Here is a 17,999-nt window from a genome sequence, read left to right on the forward strand (position 1 = left end):
ATTTACTTCTGCAATGACTACAGATATTGAAACAGAACAGCACATTTTGCTAAACAATACAGTCTCACAATGAAAACACTTAACATGAGCAGTAAACTTCTCTTCCCTTGAAACTCACATTCATCAAAATGGCAATAAAACCCATATTCAAAGAAAATGCATCTGGCTAGTGGAGAATTAAGTTTACCTTTGGGCTGTTTTCAAACCATAAGCTCCTTGCACACATTTTTAGGGCCACACATACATGTGTGTTCTTTGATTCACCTTTATTTTTTTCAATTTTTTTTTTATTTTTCAAATACATTTGAATGAATTCCATAGTATTTATACATAACAACTTAAATAACTATGTACACTATTTACATTTGCCTGACACTATAAGAGATCTTAATGTATGTAGTTACTTTATAAGTATATCCAATCCATTATCAGAGTGTCTGATCAATTATTGTATAGTGTCAATCAACGATAAGACTTTTCCCCAAGGGTTGTTGATAAATGGTTTTGGATAAATTCTTAGTTCTTTAATTTTAATTTCCAATAATTCTGTGGTCTTCAGTAGGCTGTAGAGGTTGTCCAAAGTTGGTATTGTGTTTGTATTCCATCTTCTTCTTATACACTTCTTTGAAATTGAAAGTATAGTCCATACTAGATACATGTTTGACCTATTCAAATGAGGACCTTCATTCACATTTAATAATACAATAGTTTTAGTTAAATAAAATCATTCATTAAATAAAGCTTGTAGAAAGTTATTAATACCATTCCAAAATGGCTTAATTTTAACACAGTCAAAGAAAATGTGATTCCAATCTGCATTGTCTACTTGCTCACATCTCCAACATATTCCTTTTATGGAACAACTAATTTACTAATTCTATCTGGGGTTAAGAATGCTCTCTGCAAGCATTTTCAATTAAAAACATTCCAGTATTGTGTAAAGGATGTATATTTTATCGATAATAAGATATTTGTTTTAATATCTTCAGTTAACTGTATTGAGTACCCTTTTGTTATATATTTCCAATATGAGGTTTTGGGTGTTGTTTTATAGTTTATCAATATTTTATAAAATGTTGAAATACTGTTTCCCATTTCAAAGTCATTATATATGATTTCATATATGTACTTCATAAATTTAGATATTTCTTTAAATGAAGAATTGCTAATTATTCTACTTAAATCTTGTGAATATGACAGAATAGTCTGTAAAGTTAGCTAGTCCTGTTGTAGAATTTTGTATGTTCTTTTTATTACTTGTATATCTAAAACTTTTAGTTCTTTGATACATTGGAGCCAACAAACAAATCCTTTCTCTTGCCAGGAATTAATAATTTGTATATATTTTATGTGGAAAGTTCTTTGTGACTATAAATGAGATTAAAAGATCAAACCAGATTTTTAAATCTATATTTGCATTAATAATTTTCCTAAATGAGTCAATGTAATAATTAATCATACAAGCTTTAGTGGGTTTAGTTATGTTATATTGCATACTAATACATATATGCCATGGCAAATTGCTTTTATCTATTTGAAATGTTTTTGTAAATCAAATTAATTTATTGATATTACAGTTAGTAATTATTTCCAATTTGCAGAGTAATTTGGACTTATCCAATCTGAGATTGTTTCATATATTGATGCTTTTATATATGTTTCTATATCAGGAAAAGTTTAATCCTCCCTGTTTTCATGGTCTGATATGATGCATTAAAGCTATTCTGTTTCTTTTGGGAAACCATAAAAATTTTATTAGGCATGAATTTATTTCTTTAAGTATATTCCTTTCTGGTAACAGTTGCATTGCCAAGGCCAGGCTATATATAGGATCTTGGGCAGTAAAACTATTTTTATTAACTGTAGTCTATCTTCAAATGTTAATATTATTTTGTTCTATTTTTCTACAGAGATTTTAATTGTATTGATGATATCATTGTAGTTTTTGGAGACTGATTCATTATTATCCATGCATAACTTAATTCCTAGGTATTTTATGGTAGATTCTTGTTTCCCTGTGATGTGATCCCCCTTAGTCTGCAGTTCTTTTTTTTTTTTAAATAAAAATTTAGATTTTGATTTACTGAAATGGAGTCCGAAAGTCATGTGAAATTTGTCAATTAATATATCTAATTTTCTAATGTCTCTCTTGTATTAGATAAAAATGTTAGTCATATGTCATCAGCAAATAGCATTATTTTAGGATTGTATTGTTCATAAATATCTATTCCTTTGATTTTTATATTGTTATGAATTGAATCTGCCAATATTTCAATAGCCAGAGCAAATAGAATTGGTGGCATGGGATATCCTTGGTTAGTGCCTTTTGTTATATGTATAGATTCAGAGATAAAAGGACCTAACTTGACATGCACTAAATTATTCGTATATATATTCTTTAGGAGATGAACAAAGGATGCAGGAAATTCAAATAGCATTAGGATTTTGAATAAATAGTCCCAATTTAGGAATTAAAGGCTTTCTATATATTTAAGCCAATTATGAGTGTTTTTTTATTTTCTTTATTAACATGCTATTGTCATGTGTGTGTCTATGATATATAAATCCAGTTCAATCATTATTGTTTTGGCTAGTGGTATTTTCATTCTGTTAGTTAATATTGTCATGAATATCTTATAGTCATTATTTAATAATGATATAGGTCTATATGAGGTACAGAGGTTTGGGGATTTGTTTTCCTTTAGGATTGGTGTGATTAAGGAATATCTCCAAGAGGGTGGTATTAAAGATTGTGACTAAATTTCTAATAGAGTTTTATGGAAGAGGGATAGTATCTTTGAAGGAAAAAGTTTATATATTTCCATAATTATGCCATCTATACCTGGAGCTTTATTATTTTTACCTTCTTTTATTGTATCTGTAATTTCTTTGTAGGATATGGGTCCTTGCAGATCTAGTTTTAATTTTTCTGGTATTTTTTATATAAGAAAACATTTTATCTAGATTTAATTGATCGATATGTATATTTTCTTTTTGTAAATGTTCCATATAGTGATTTCTATAGGCATCAAGAATGTCACCTATATCCGACATATTTTCCCTTTCTTTTCATGGAAGATATTTTTAATGTTCCACAGAGTCAGTTTCAATAAAGGCTGTCCCTCCTGCTGTTCCCCTATTCAGAGGACCAGATAGTTTCAAAATACTGTTACAAATAACACACATTCAAACTGACGTGAAACTTGTTATTCAACACAAAAAAAAACAAAAATGGTAAAATGTCTGGATTAAGCTCTTTCATCTCACCTCAGGAGACTTCATCAGAATCAACTGACGAAAGATTTTACCCATTGTAAATACTCCACAAAACTGTTTCATTGGTCAACCAATTAACTAATTATTGAGACTTTCAAAGTTGATGGTGCTTACAACAGTGGTGCTTAGAACAATGCAGTACTTCCCAGTACTCCTAACTATTTTAATTTATAAGTTATTATGAAGAGTGCACCTTTTAGTAACTATGAATGGGAAGTACTGCATTGTTCTAAGCACCACTGTTTTAAGCACTATGCACTTTAAAAGTCTCAATAATTAGTTAATTGGTTGAACAATGAAACAGTTTTGTGGAGTATTTACAATGGGTAAAATCTTTTGTCAGTTGATTCTGATGAAGTCTCCTGAGGGGAGATGAAAGCACTTAATCCAAACATTTTACCATTTATGTTTGTTTTTTTTGTGTTGAATAAACAAGTTACACTTCAGTTTGAATGTGTGTTATTTGCAACGGTGTTTTGAATCTATCTGGTCCTCTGAATAGGGGAACAGCAAGAGGGTCAGCCTTTATTGGAACCAATACTGTGGAACTGGTATTTGTGCTTGTGTGTGTGAGGTCCTTTGTTTTATTTTTAATGTTATTAGCTTTTGATTGCATTTTGATTTTTGTGGATAAATTATGTAGATATTTGGAAGAAGTGGCCAAGGTATTAATCTTTAGTTTTTCTAAAGGTAAACTAGCTTTATGTGTTAGAATTTCATTCTATTTATTGTTTAATACTTCTACTTTCTTTTTTATCTCCAAATGATTTTGATTTTTTTCAGCTTTTACTGACAAAAGTTTGGATTGTAGATCTAATAATTCAGAATCCCATTCTCTGATTTATTTTATACCAAGTTAGGGTTTTACCATATATGTAAACTTTTAATGAGTCCCATATCATTATTTTATTTATCCCTGTGGTGTAATTAATATCTAAGAAGAGCTGTAATTCAGATAATAACCATGGTTTGAACTCTTTAATTTTAGTTATATATGCTGGAATTCTAGAGTTAAGAATTAATGGTTTGTACCCATTTTGAAGTTTTAGTATCAATGAATTGTGGTCTGAAAAGGGGCAGGGAGTGATTGAGAAATTAATGATTTTAGAGTGTAAGTCATGTTCAGCAAATATTTTATCTATTCTAGTTTGGGTACCAAATCTGTGATCTTGATGGAAAAACTACAAAGATTTATCTTCTTTAAATTTGAAAGTATCTACAAGATAAAATGATTTTACCCACTTGGTCTAAGCTTTTGATACAACAGATATACTACATGGTCTTTTATTTGTAGTTTCAGAAATATCAAATATACAGTTAAAATCTCCTCCTAATATTAAGTTGCCTTTATAATTATTTAAATGAAATCCAAGTTTTTTTAACAGTTCCTGTTCCAATGCCTGGCAACCAGTATAGATTGGCTAGGGTCCATATTCTGTTATTATATTTAACTATTACTAATGCCATAAGGCCTTCGTTATCTTCATACTTCTACATTATTTCTGGGTTAATCACATTTGTTTTCCATAAAATTGTTACCCCTTTTGTCTTTATCTTATAAGTGGATTGCACCAATATCATATATTCCTTAGGATTCCATTTATAATTGTCATTTGTTTTGAAATGAGTTTCTTGAAGGAAGACAGTTTGTGCATTGTTCAGTTTTAAATATTTCAGTAGATTTGATCTCTTGCTAGGATTGTTTAAGTCATTGGTATTTAAAGAAAATAAAGTTAAATCCATCTTAGGTTATTTAGACTATGTATTTTTTGTTTTATTGTGACTATTAAACATTTTCCTCTGATAACTATAAAGTATATATTTGAGCTTTTAAAGGAAATTGTCAGTTTTATACTTTGAGTGTTTACCAATAAAGTAATGTTTTGGTCAGGCATACTAAAATTGTTATTGTGAAATAACAAATTTAAATTAATAAATGTTAACAAAACTAAGATTCGCACTAGCCATGGAATGAAAATCATTCCTAATCTGATGAATAAACCTAAGTCCATCAGATTATCACTCATACCTTGACAATCCAGAACATCTGAGCTCCATAAATTGAATTATCCTATGGAGAATAGTTGTAATAGGAATAAGCAATATTTATGTTATTTTGAACAAATAATGTACTATTGTAGATTAGACAGAATTATAATACAATATAAATGTCTACTTATTGTATAAGTAATTAATATTTACATGAAAGATAGATGACAAGCAATTCAATCATAGTAAAGTAGGATGTATCATATATAAAACCTCAGTAAAAGATTATAGCAGACAGTTATTTAACATATTCACCCTTATTGATGAAGTCTTTCAAAACTAATTACTTAATATAAATAGATGGTAATAATATTTATACCTAATGTTTATAATACAATGTATTTTACTAGATATATCAGAAGTTATATTTCATTGTTTGCCAGCATTTAAGTAATCACTTTGTTTGTTGCTAACTTACTTAAAGCATCCATTTTATTTTATGTGAAGATTGATGATTGTTAGTGCATTTTAATTATCAGTGCATCCCTCTCCCCACCCCCCATTACCTACACATAAGGAGTTTCATATCTGTCATTTCTTATTATAAAATGAGTGAAATTATAGGTTAAAAACAACAAATCCACTTATTGTGATTAATGATTACAAGTTCCCTTTCCATATTCATAAATTGCCATTTTATGGTATATACTGAAAGTTTTTAGATTTAAATGGCAACATTCTATTTTGTATAATCAGCAAAGGTTAAACTGAGTGATTATTGTCAATTTAGTACTATTTGTTCAGAATGTGATTGTTACATTCTGTGACATTCCTAGTTCAGGCTTCTATTGTTTCCCTTGAACAACTTTGTCAGTTTGATGCCATGTATAAAACATTAGTTACCTTGGTAACAGCTTAAGTATTATGTATGGTCAAGAGGAGTTACAAAATTACAATTCAAGTTAAAGCAATTACATGACTTGTTATGCACATTTACTTATATGAGAAAATCATCATGCTTCCCCTTGATGTTCAATATAGTGTATGTCATTTATGACAAGTTAAAACAGTAGTGTTATTATGCACAAGCCCAGGTTATTAAACTGAGTGTCTGTTCTCAATTTAATACAATTTGTTCAGAATATGATAAAGCAATTACATGACTTGGTATGCATATTTACTTATATAAGAAAAGCATCATGCTTCCCCTTGATGTTCAATGTAGTGTATGTCATTTATGACAAATTAAGACAGTAGTGTTATTATACACAAGCCCATATTATTAAATCTTGTCTTTAATATCTAAATTCAGCAGACTGCTTCATCTTATATCACAATTATATATTTCATGTCTAGATTTACTAACATCATACATTACATAACTATTGTGTGTGTTTTTTTTTTTTTTTTTGCTTAGCTATTTGAGAGACCACAAGCTGTAATGCTTATTCTTATTATTAGCTCCTTCCAAGCATGTTTATACAGTCCATAGACTTTAAATTATGAGACCCTTCTAGTTTCTTATTTGTTATAAGTATATTTATATCCTGACATACACACATATCAGTACTTCAAGCACGGGCAACAATGCCCATCCAGTTTTGCCAGAATATCATTTACTAGTTCATGTGGTGTGTTTCCAGGCTGTTCTTAAAATATTCAAACCAATATTTGTCCTGTTCCATTTTACCAGCCTGTTCCATGCAGTGGCCACTCTGCCAGTGAATCACTCAACACACCTTCCATTCCCATAGATATTTACACAAAGGAAATCTGATAACTCACTAGCACTTCCTGGCAACCCCAAACACCCCTAGAATCAGCTATCCCCATATGCCCAACACATCCAAGCAAGCTCACCTCCCAGACCACTGCAAAGGATACTGCACAAGACCAAGTGCTCTTAGTCTTTCACAATAACTCAGACTTCCACTCTTTTGTAAGTCCTTAATGTGTTTGGACCAAAATACATTTTAAATATAAAATTGCACTTATTATTTATTTATTTTGTTTTATCAAGAATCAACTTAATGAGCTAAACGAAGTGTTGGGAGATTATCAATATGTACATGTGGCTTAAAACAGCCCTTTTATTATATTTATATATATAGATATATATATATATATATATATATATATATTTTTTTTTTTTTTTAAAACTAAAAACTTCATTGCCGAGAATCATCTTGGAGGCTCCTTAGAGCCATTAAGCATTATCGTCACTCTGTCTCTATTACTGGAGCAACCTGGGAGCATCTGTTTCTGTTAGTGTGTCTGTGTACTGCATACCAGAGACTCACGATGCACCTGAAGCAAAGCTTCACCTCACTGCAACTTCAAGCCTAAATTCCCTCCCTTTCAGTGAGGCAGCAGCTAGGAAAAGAACGGAGAGCAAACAGATAAAAAAAAAAAAACTCCCAACAAGCCACCACAACAAGAGATAACACATTCTTCCAGCCTTCCCACCTCTCACTCAGCAGATGTATAAACAAACTATTCTCTGCCAAAATATCCTAAATCACAGTTCTATTCACCCCCTTCCCCTGGATCCAAATGTATCTTCCTAATACACAAGCATCAGTAAACCTTGATCACAAGCCACAAACCACAGCTTCCCGGAGACGAAAACAGCAACATACAACAGCTGCCTGATACAGCTGCATCCACACACACACCATGTCAGGCTTAATCAACCAGCATTCAAAGCTATGATACCTGCCATAATTGATATTAACTATGTTTAGACAGAATAATAATGACATTTGTACTAGCTGCCCGACAGGGCTGCATCTATGCACATCATATCAGGATTGATCAAACAACAGTCGTAACTGTGATACCTGCCATAATTAATATTAACTATATTTAGACAGAATAATGATGACATTTGTACTAAGAGCTTGCTACTATTATTTAACCAGGATATACATAACATATTTAAATCATACTTTAACTGAAGAAGGCATTATTCTCCATGACAGCATTTTTTTTTCAAAACACTGTACTGTTACTGCTATTATATATGATGTTAATTTGTTACATTTGAGTCTGAACGCTGATAAATGGTAACTTGCTGAATTAGTTAATTGTTTGTTTCTTTCGGCTTTTCCCGGTTAGGGGTCGCCACAGAGGAACTTCGGTCCGCTAATGATTGGCAGTAGATTTTGACGTGCTGGCTTGCCGGGCCTAACGCACAACCTTCAACGAAGGAAGGCCCATTCATGAATGTCGCCACACAGAAGACACTCTAACTGAGAATCAAACGGGCAACGCCTAAATGTGAGGCGACAACGCTACCACAGCACCACCACGATTAATTACTTAAATTATTATAAGTAAAATCAATGAAAAATGAACAAGATAAGTATTCATTGAGTTCAGGTAGGGGAACAGAAACTTCTATGTTTGTATTATATGTTGCTTTATTTGGCTTATATATAATGTAAATAGTAACCCATCTTGACCTACCTTTATTTGTGAAGAATTACTGGACTCTTTGAACATTCTGAATAAATCATTACTGTTTCTCAGTTGTTTAAGAAACCCTCCTTTTTTTAAATAAAAACACATGACAAGTGATGTACCATATCAGTTGATACTATGAGAGATGTAGTTATAAGAGTTATTGTTTTGGGACAGCTATCTTGGAATCAGTTTTTTGTTTCTTCTTTCTAGCATCAGTCTAAGGATTTGTTTTTTGTATTCTTTTAAGAGTAGGGGCCATCCATTCCATTTCTTTTGGGATAGACACTATGTTGTTGTTTTTGATGAATATAGTAGCTTCTTCTAAGTCATTAAAGGTTCTCATCTCATTGACAAAAAGTATTTTTATCTTGGCCAAAAAGGCCAGGTGTGCTTTAATGTTGTTTTGTTTCAACAGTTTTATTATTGGCCAGACTTTTTTCCTTTGTTCTAGTATTCTGGAAGAATAATCATTGTCAAACCTTATCAGACTTTGATTGTATTTTAAGGGTGATGTTCTCCAAGCAGATTTTAATATTGGTTCCTTGTCCAGAAATGAAAGAAATTTTATAACTATGGATCTAGGTGGAGTATTTATTGAGTTAGAAGCAAGTTTCCTTAGTGCTCTATGCGCCCTTTCAATTCCAAATGAAAATCCCTCTTTCAAGTCTAAAATTCAGGAATCCAGGTTGTTAAGAATGAAAGAATATCTTCTCCTTCAGTGTTTTCAGGCGAACCAAAGATCCTTATGTTGCTTCTCCTTTCCCTGTTTTCTAAGTCATCTATTTTGTTAAGCAGCCATGTATTCTGTTTAAGCAGACATTCTTTTTGGAATTCTTCCTCTTTGAGTCTCCCTTCAATGTCATTTAGAGAAGTCTCTATAGTTATTATTTTTGTATGGTGTTGCTGTAATAGTTCCTTAAGAGTATCAGTCTGTTTTTGAGAATTTAGTTTGAGGTTTTCTAAGTAATTTTTAAAGCCATCCATCTTCAAAGATAGTTCCTGTAAGGTAGATGTCATCAGTTGCAGTTATTTTTTCAAAGCAACATCTGGATGAGAATTCCTTGAGTTGTTCATATTCAGTGAGTCAATATATCTCCAAGTTACTTGACAGGAAAACTTTTGTATATCTCCACCAAAATTGATATTTATGTAGTTTAGTAGTTTATCTATAGATTTCTGACATTTTAAACTTGAAAATAATAAAAAATGTTCCTGTATTATTATACTAGTTTATGGAACTCTCACAATTCACTGCTCTCAGTTGGCCATCTAGGCTCCACCTCTTTGATTCACCTTTCTGATTATATTAAATTATATTCCTTGTATAATACAGCACATTCTTCCAGTAAGCAATAAAGCAAAATATATGAACCAATAATGACAAAACTACTCATTTCAGAACATTTCAACCATAAAAGGTCACTCAGAAATCTGCCATTACAATCCACCAATAGCAGTCAATAAGCATAATCTCTGCAGAAGTAAAAGTCATCCAAATAATTCCACGTTAAAGAGATCTATAAATAATGAAGAGGTTGCTACTGGGCAAACAACTTTACATTTCAGTGTTTCAACTACAAATTCAGTGCCTGCTGCCCTTGAATTAATTACCTATGTTACATTTAAAAATGTTTAGCTGGTAATATTGCAATACTGAATGACTGACAAACCAACAATAGGTTCATAGTTACTAGGCATCTTATACAAATGAGGACAAACATAGGAGTGTAGAACCTCTCTCCCCCATTAAAATGCCAAATAATCAGCTAAAAGGGCACTGCAGTATCAGCACTCCATCTATATGGTGTAAGAGTAGAATCCACAGCCTTTTGCACCAAAGGCACTTATGCTACTAACACTGCTTTCAAATTCTACAGCACAGTGACTGCCATTTGTTAAACAAAACAGTTAGTTGCACCATTGAAAACAGACTTAGCATGAGCAACAGTAAACTTGTTTTTCTTTGAAACACACGATTCCATGAAAATGAACTGAAACTCATAATATCCTGTAAATGTACTGAAAAATCTCACAATTCCTTCAGCAGTCTGGAAGTTGATGTAAAGAATTCAGGCTCTTGTCACCACTGAAGCTCACAATTCCTTTAGCAGTCTGGTAGTCAGTGTAGCAGATTCCTGGTCTTGTCTCCTGTAACCAAGTTACAATGTCAAAACTGATCAAGTTAATTGAGTAACCTCCCTTTCCCCTAACTAGGGCATTACATACTGTACCTCTTGACCTCTTAGTGCAAGAAATCTGGACAAAGTCTGAAATAATGGGATACTATGGCCCAAAAACAGGGATAGATTTTAAATATTGCTCTTTTTAACTTAGAGAGTTTCTAGAATAATAGGATTTGTGTTCGCATCCATTTTCTGAAGAATATGAAGTCTGAAACTCATATATATATATATATATATATATATGTGTGTGTGTGTGTGTGTGTGTGTGTGTGTGTGTGTCATTATTTAGTGACTTTAGTCCTCTGTCATTTGCCAGAAAACCACAAATTTTATAAGAAATTTTATTTTATATTTCTGAGTCCCTTATTTTCTTTGCTGATAGCTCTAAATATAAAGAAAATAACAAATGGAAATTAGGACACTCCTGCCTGCTTCCTCTGTCCAAACACAGCTTATCTGAGAGAAACCCTCCCACTTTAATTTGTGCCTCTGATCTTTCATATATCTTTCTAATTAACCATATTATTTTATCAGGGAATGCAGATGCTTCCAATGCCCTACTCATAAAATACCAGCATACTCTGTCAAATGCTTTCTGTACTCCACAATCCACCAACAACAGAGGTATTTTGCTTACATTCTGCTTCCTTCTTTATCCTCATTGTTCTATTAATGCTGTCAAATGTTTACCCTCCTTCCACAAAACCACACTGATCCATATCTATCAATTTTTGGCAACACCTTTGCCATTCATATAACTAGCATAGATATAAACACTTCATAATCTTGGTTTAAAATTGAAATTGGTCCATATGAAGCTGGATCTGAAGGGTCTTTGCCATCTTTAGGTGATACAGCCACAACAGCTTTCTTCCAAGATGATGGTGCTTCCCCTCCTTTTAAAATACTGTTAAACAAAATATTCCAGTTATTTATCACTTTCTTCCCTCCTAATTTCCAAACTTCCACAAGACTGCCATCTGCTGATTAAAACTTTCTTGAAACATGATTATACATCACTGTTTTTATTTCATTAACTCCTATCTTAACTGTTACTTGTTGAGCCCTTGTCTACCTCTAATCTTGGCATAATTAAGACTTCCGTAAATGGGGGCGTGGCTAGGATGCTGAACTGATAGCTGCACTTCATTTCAGCTCTCTTACCTCAATACAATTCCTGACAGGAATTTTACAAAATAATATTTAATTTGAAGAAATTTTTATTACTAACTTATTTCTAATAACTCTGAGCATCTATAAGAAAAATTTTATTGTCAGAACTTGAATAATTCCTGTCAAATTAATTACTGGAAAATCAGCACCAATATCAGCTTTACAGCATGAGTCATCTAAGGAATACAGCACAAGACTCTTCTCTCAAAAAAGACCTGCAGTCTCTCATTACAAATATACAGGAACTTACAATAAAAATCGACAAGATGGACAATAAAATAGATACTTTTAAAGAAAAGTGCTCACAACAACTGGAACAGCTTCAAGAAATGTTTACACAGCAGAAAGGACAGATATCACTTATTGAACAGTCATTAAGTGACATTGACACTAGAGCTCAAGTAGAAGAACAACAAACTGAATTCTTACTTCAACAGAATACATATTTACTAGAAAAGCTTGATGATATGGAAAACCGAACAAGAAGAAATAATATCAGAATATATGGTCTAGCAGAAAAATCTGAAGGGGACAATATGATAAACTTTCTTACCACCTGGATACCAGATGTAACAAAAATACCTGAAGCTCTTTCATATGGTATAGAATGGGCGCATAGATCACTAGCAGCTTCTGGAAATGCTTCTTCTCCGGGTAAGAACAAGCCGAGATCTATAATTGTGAGACTTTTTTCTACACAAGATAAAGATCTTATATTAAGAAATGCTTGGGCAAATTCTCCCATCAAATACAATGATTCATTAATAAGATTTGACAATGATTATTCTACAAAGGTGGTTTCAAAAGAAAAGAATTTCTACCAATAAAAAACCTTGAAGAAAAAGCAACTGAAAGTCCATCTTTTATTTCCAGCAAGACTGAAAGTTTTTCTACCAAATGGAATAAAATCTTTGAAACAGTAGATTCAGCAATAAAATACCTTACCAACAACAACATCCTAACACATGAAGAATCTATGGACTGGACAATAAGTACACGAAGAGAAATGCTGAAGTAAATAATTGGAAAACTGTTGAGCAAAAGAAAAAAAACTAAAGGACAAATAATCTTACATATGTTATATTCTGTAAAAATCTAAATAATAATACTAACAACAAAAGAAAAGTTCTTACTGTCTTCAAGTTACACCAAAACAGGTACTGTTTTCAATTATATTTTAAATGTCAAAATTAGCATAAATGTAAATACATTTATCTCAAATCACATCAATATACTAAGCATAATTTAAACATTACTCTATTTTCATTATTATCCATCTATTATTTTCATATTCTTAATCAGAGTAATCAATGCATAATAATGTTCCCAAATAGTTTATTTATTTATTTATTTATTTATTTTCTCTCTTTGTGTTTTGTTGTTTTATTTTTCTCTTCTTTTATTAAATCTTCATTAACTTATAATATTTTAATCAGTATATGGTTATATTGCTTAATAGGTATAGTAATGGCTGCTATATAACTTATTATTAGTTACATCCCTGATAGTATTACTTTTTATAAGTTAAAAGTGTCCCTGTTTGGATAAACGCTAATGCTGGGCAGAAATGTGTTGCTTTTGAAATGAAGTATTTCAGTTAGGATGTATCATAAGACTACTTTAAATAATCTTAAAAGATGTTCTGCCTTTGACCCATATGCACATACTGATATAGTCCAGTGAAAAATATGTTTTAAGTGATATTTTGAGGCTATAAGTCATGTGTGTTGTGGCTCAGACATCCGGAGTTGAAAGATGCTTGTGACTAGCTTAGATATCCTGTTGTCTTTTCTTTTGTAGAGAAATAAGGCATACCATGTTTAAAATGCAAAGTTTGACAGTTGTGAACACTACTCCGTAAACTAGAGTGCTTGCGTGCACACTACATGAGTTTGTCACCAAATAAGAGGAGGGAAAAGAAAAAAAGAAAAAACACATACCTTTTCCCCGCTTGGTTCTCGAGACAATTTAACAGCCACAAACATCACTAGAAACTTGAGTTACTTATTGCTTGTCGCATTTACTTGTGTACGCCATCCCCTGACTCTTTCTAATTGACGTCTAGTCAGAAAATAAGCTAGGTTCACATTTAAAGATACAGAAACCTAAATTCCTTCTAAGGAAACATAAATAATATAAAAGGTTCATATAAATATACACAGATATTTATTTTTGAAGCACTTTCAGTTTATGGCTACTGATGTCTTCTAGCACCTTGATAGATAAGGACATATATTTGCTTGTCTTTCTATCAGTTTAGATTTCCAGACATTTTAGCTATCCCTTACTATGTTTTATACAGCAGAGTTTAAAAAGCAGAAATTAATCATCAGCAAATAAAATCACTGCTGTTTTACAAATTCTCTAAAGAAACTAGTAAATGTCAAGCAACTGACAGGTTTGTTTTGGGAGGGTTGCCATTTCCCACGCTGGTGCTCCTGCAGAATACTACTGATGTCCTGCTGCCAAGGTATGCCCTCGGGTGGGCAGGTGGGATGCAACAAGAAGGTTGGATGTGCATTTGGCAAATCAAACATTTAGATGGCGGTATGGTATACTAGATGGAGAAAGTGGAAGCAATGATTGTATAGGCAACTATAATGAGTAACATAACAACAGTGGATTTGACCCGTGTGTCAATTATACAATGTTTATATCCCATGTGGCTTTGGGCTTTGTCGAAGCATCTGTGTGCTACACACATATTGTGTTGGATCTGATTTGAGTGGAAGGGGAGAGGCTTAGCCCACACCTAATTTGTTACTGGTTGCCATGCATTATGGGCATGCATTGTGGCAGGTACTCAACGGGCTATCCATCCTTAGATGGCTCATGCTGTCCCGTTTGCTCATCTGAATGGTGACTGCGGCTGTGCTCTTCTTGTTATGTTGCCTGGCTGTGGCTTCACCCTTCTTATAATATTGCCTGGCTTTTTACATTATCAAGAATGACACAATACTAGTGTATGCGGGTATATCATGTTACTGTTAGTGTGGACAAGGATGCTTGACAATGCAACTATGATTCTTGGACCTTTCTGAAGATGGGTGTGTTGTCTGGCAGTTGAGAGCCTGGTTGTTCCTGATCAGCGGACCTGTATTTTTGTGTTTCAATGTGACTGCATGAAAGGATGCCAGTATTGGTCTGCAAGTTTGGTGGGCAGTAGATTCGTTGGGGATTGATTTGAGGAGACACTTGTATTATGGCTGGGGCACTTGACATTTGATAAATGTATCCTCTCAATGATGCGTTCTGTCTGGTCATTGGCTGTAAAACAGCTTTTCTGAGAAATATTGTTGTGGTGCCAGTTAATGATTTGGATTAAATGTTTCTATATACAGTCGTGAAGCAATTGCCAGGATAAAATGGTACTCTTGCAGTGCATGGATCATCGTGGCTGTCCTCCGATGTTGGAGGAAAAACAAGCTTCTTGGACACCTTTTTGGTAAAGGTGTTACCCCATGGTTTGAATCGTTTTGTCTCTTTGCTGCAAAATGGGTTGGGAATTTTGGCCTGTAATATTTTCGTACATGGTGGTTTGAATCTTGGCAGCTTCCATTGTTTTGATGTGTTCTCCAGTATACTTTTGTTCAGTCATAGGATTGAATTACTGGTGTTGTAGGTCAGGAGTGTATCTCCAGCACTTGTTGTCAGCAGATAGACTCACTGGTTGGGTGTCAGTCTAAGCTGTGGGAGTTGATGTGTGATATACATAGATGTTTGCTTTGAGGGTGTGGTCAAGTGCGCTGCAGTTTTACCTCTGTACTGTGTCAGTTTTCATTGTGCAGGGTCCCTCTGAGGGTTGATGGAAATGTTGGCAACAAGACACTCAATCAGGTAACAACATTATGAGTGGTCTCTTGGATAAGGGAGCTGTCTAAATTGTGATCTTGTTGTCTCCAGCCATGGGAATTGTCATTGAAAAGCTGAAAATGCAATCAGAGGAACATATTTAATGTCTACTAAAGAAATATTAATATACTTATACATTGTATCGCATTTCAGTTTATGTTAAACATGAAATATGATGTGGTTTCAGAACTATTCATGTTTTTATTCCAATATGACTTTGCAAATATTAATTTAAACACTGGTTTCGGACTTGAGTAGTCTAAAACAATTGCACAACAATGGTACTGTATTATACAGTAATGTCAGTAAATAGTTTTCAACAGATGTATGAAATATACAGTTATAGATTTTAACATGATGTTTATTAACACCCTAAATTATTTTGAAATGATACTACCTTAATCTAAATATTTGTACCTTTTGAAACCTGCTTAGAAGTAAGTATTATTGAATTACAATAAGATGAGTAAAGAATATATGTATATATTTTAGCTGATTAGATTATCTTAATATATTATTCAATTATCTTTATTTAAAACTAAGAGGATAAGAGAAACTGATCCAAATATTATTTGTGAGGGTAGAAAGTTTGTTTGGTTAGATTCACTAACCAAGCGAAGAGGTATATTACCTCATAGCAATAGGGAATGGTTTTAAGGTTAAGAATTACAAGTTTGGAAGTTCTTTGTTTTTTTTATTCTATCACTTTGGTGTCACTCAGAAACATGCAAAAATCATACAAGAAAAACTTTTTGAATACTGTATCCAAGATGGAACTAAGAATAAACAATATTTACATAAACTCACACATAAAACAAACTCAAAACTAGGAAATGAAATGTTTATCCATAAATGTTAATGGTCTAAATAATAGTAATAAAAGGAGAAGCCTATTCAAGTACATAAACTTACATAAACCACAAATAGTCTTTTTACAAGAGACACACTTATTAGATAGAGATATAAACAACTTAAATATTAATAATTACACAGTACTAATAAACTCTCAATACAAAACAAAAAAGAGGAGTAGCTATACTACTTCGCAACTCAACTATAACACCTAAAATAATTACTACTTATCAAGATACATCAGGTATGTTTTGTCTAGTTTCAATAGAGTTAAATAAGAGAATCTATACATTAGTAAATCTATATTGGATCCCAGGACTAGGATTAAAAACAGTTAAACAGCATTTTGAAGAGATAATTCATTTAATTAAGGGTAGCCTGATATTGGCAGGAGACTTCAACTGTATAATGAATGAAAAAGATACAGATTCTAAATCCAAAAGAAGAAAACAACCCATCTCTAAAGCACTATCAAAATTTATAGATACATTGTATTTAAAAGATATAAATGAATTTGCAGAACCAGACTCACTAATCTTCACATTTTATTCTCATAGATATAAAACTAACTCTAGAATTGATAGAATATATGTTGCCAATGACCTAATAACAAAATTGACAAAGTCAAAATCATAAATTGTCCTTTATCTGATCATAATGCCATAGTCTTTGAGATAGAGCTTACACCATTTTATTCAAATCCCATTACTAGGATACCTTCCTATATCACAAAATTGAGAGATTTCAAAGAATTTTATGAAGAAACAATCAAAAACTTTCTAGAAATAAATTACACAGAAGATATTTCAGAAATATATGTCTGGGATTCATTAAAAGCAGTTACATATGGGAAGATATTATCCTGGTACATAAATAAAAGGAAGTTATGGAATAAAGATATGCTAGACTTACAAAACAAAGCAGATAAATTGAAACTGGAAATACAAAAGCGTAATGCTATTCAAGTTCAAGAACTTACACAAATCAATAAGAAGTATACAGAATTGCTACACCATAAGATTATGATTAACTTAGAAAAGATAAAAATAAACTCATACTCTACTAATTCAGCACACCTGAGATACTTAACTAATAGAACAAAAAAAATAATTAAATCTAAGTAAATAAAAGAAATATTTATTCCCAATACTAACAAAAGAGTTACGGAACTAAATGATATTTTAGAAGCATTCAGACTCCAATTTAACA

The sequence above is a fragment of the Protopterus annectens genome, chromosome 11.part0 (genome assembly GCF_019279795.1).
Source record: "Protopterus annectens isolate FY-2018-M chromosome 11.part0, PAN1.0, whole genome shotgun sequence".
Taxonomy (NCBI): Eukaryota; Metazoa; Chordata; order Ceratodontiformes; family Protopteridae; genus Protopterus; species Protopterus annectens.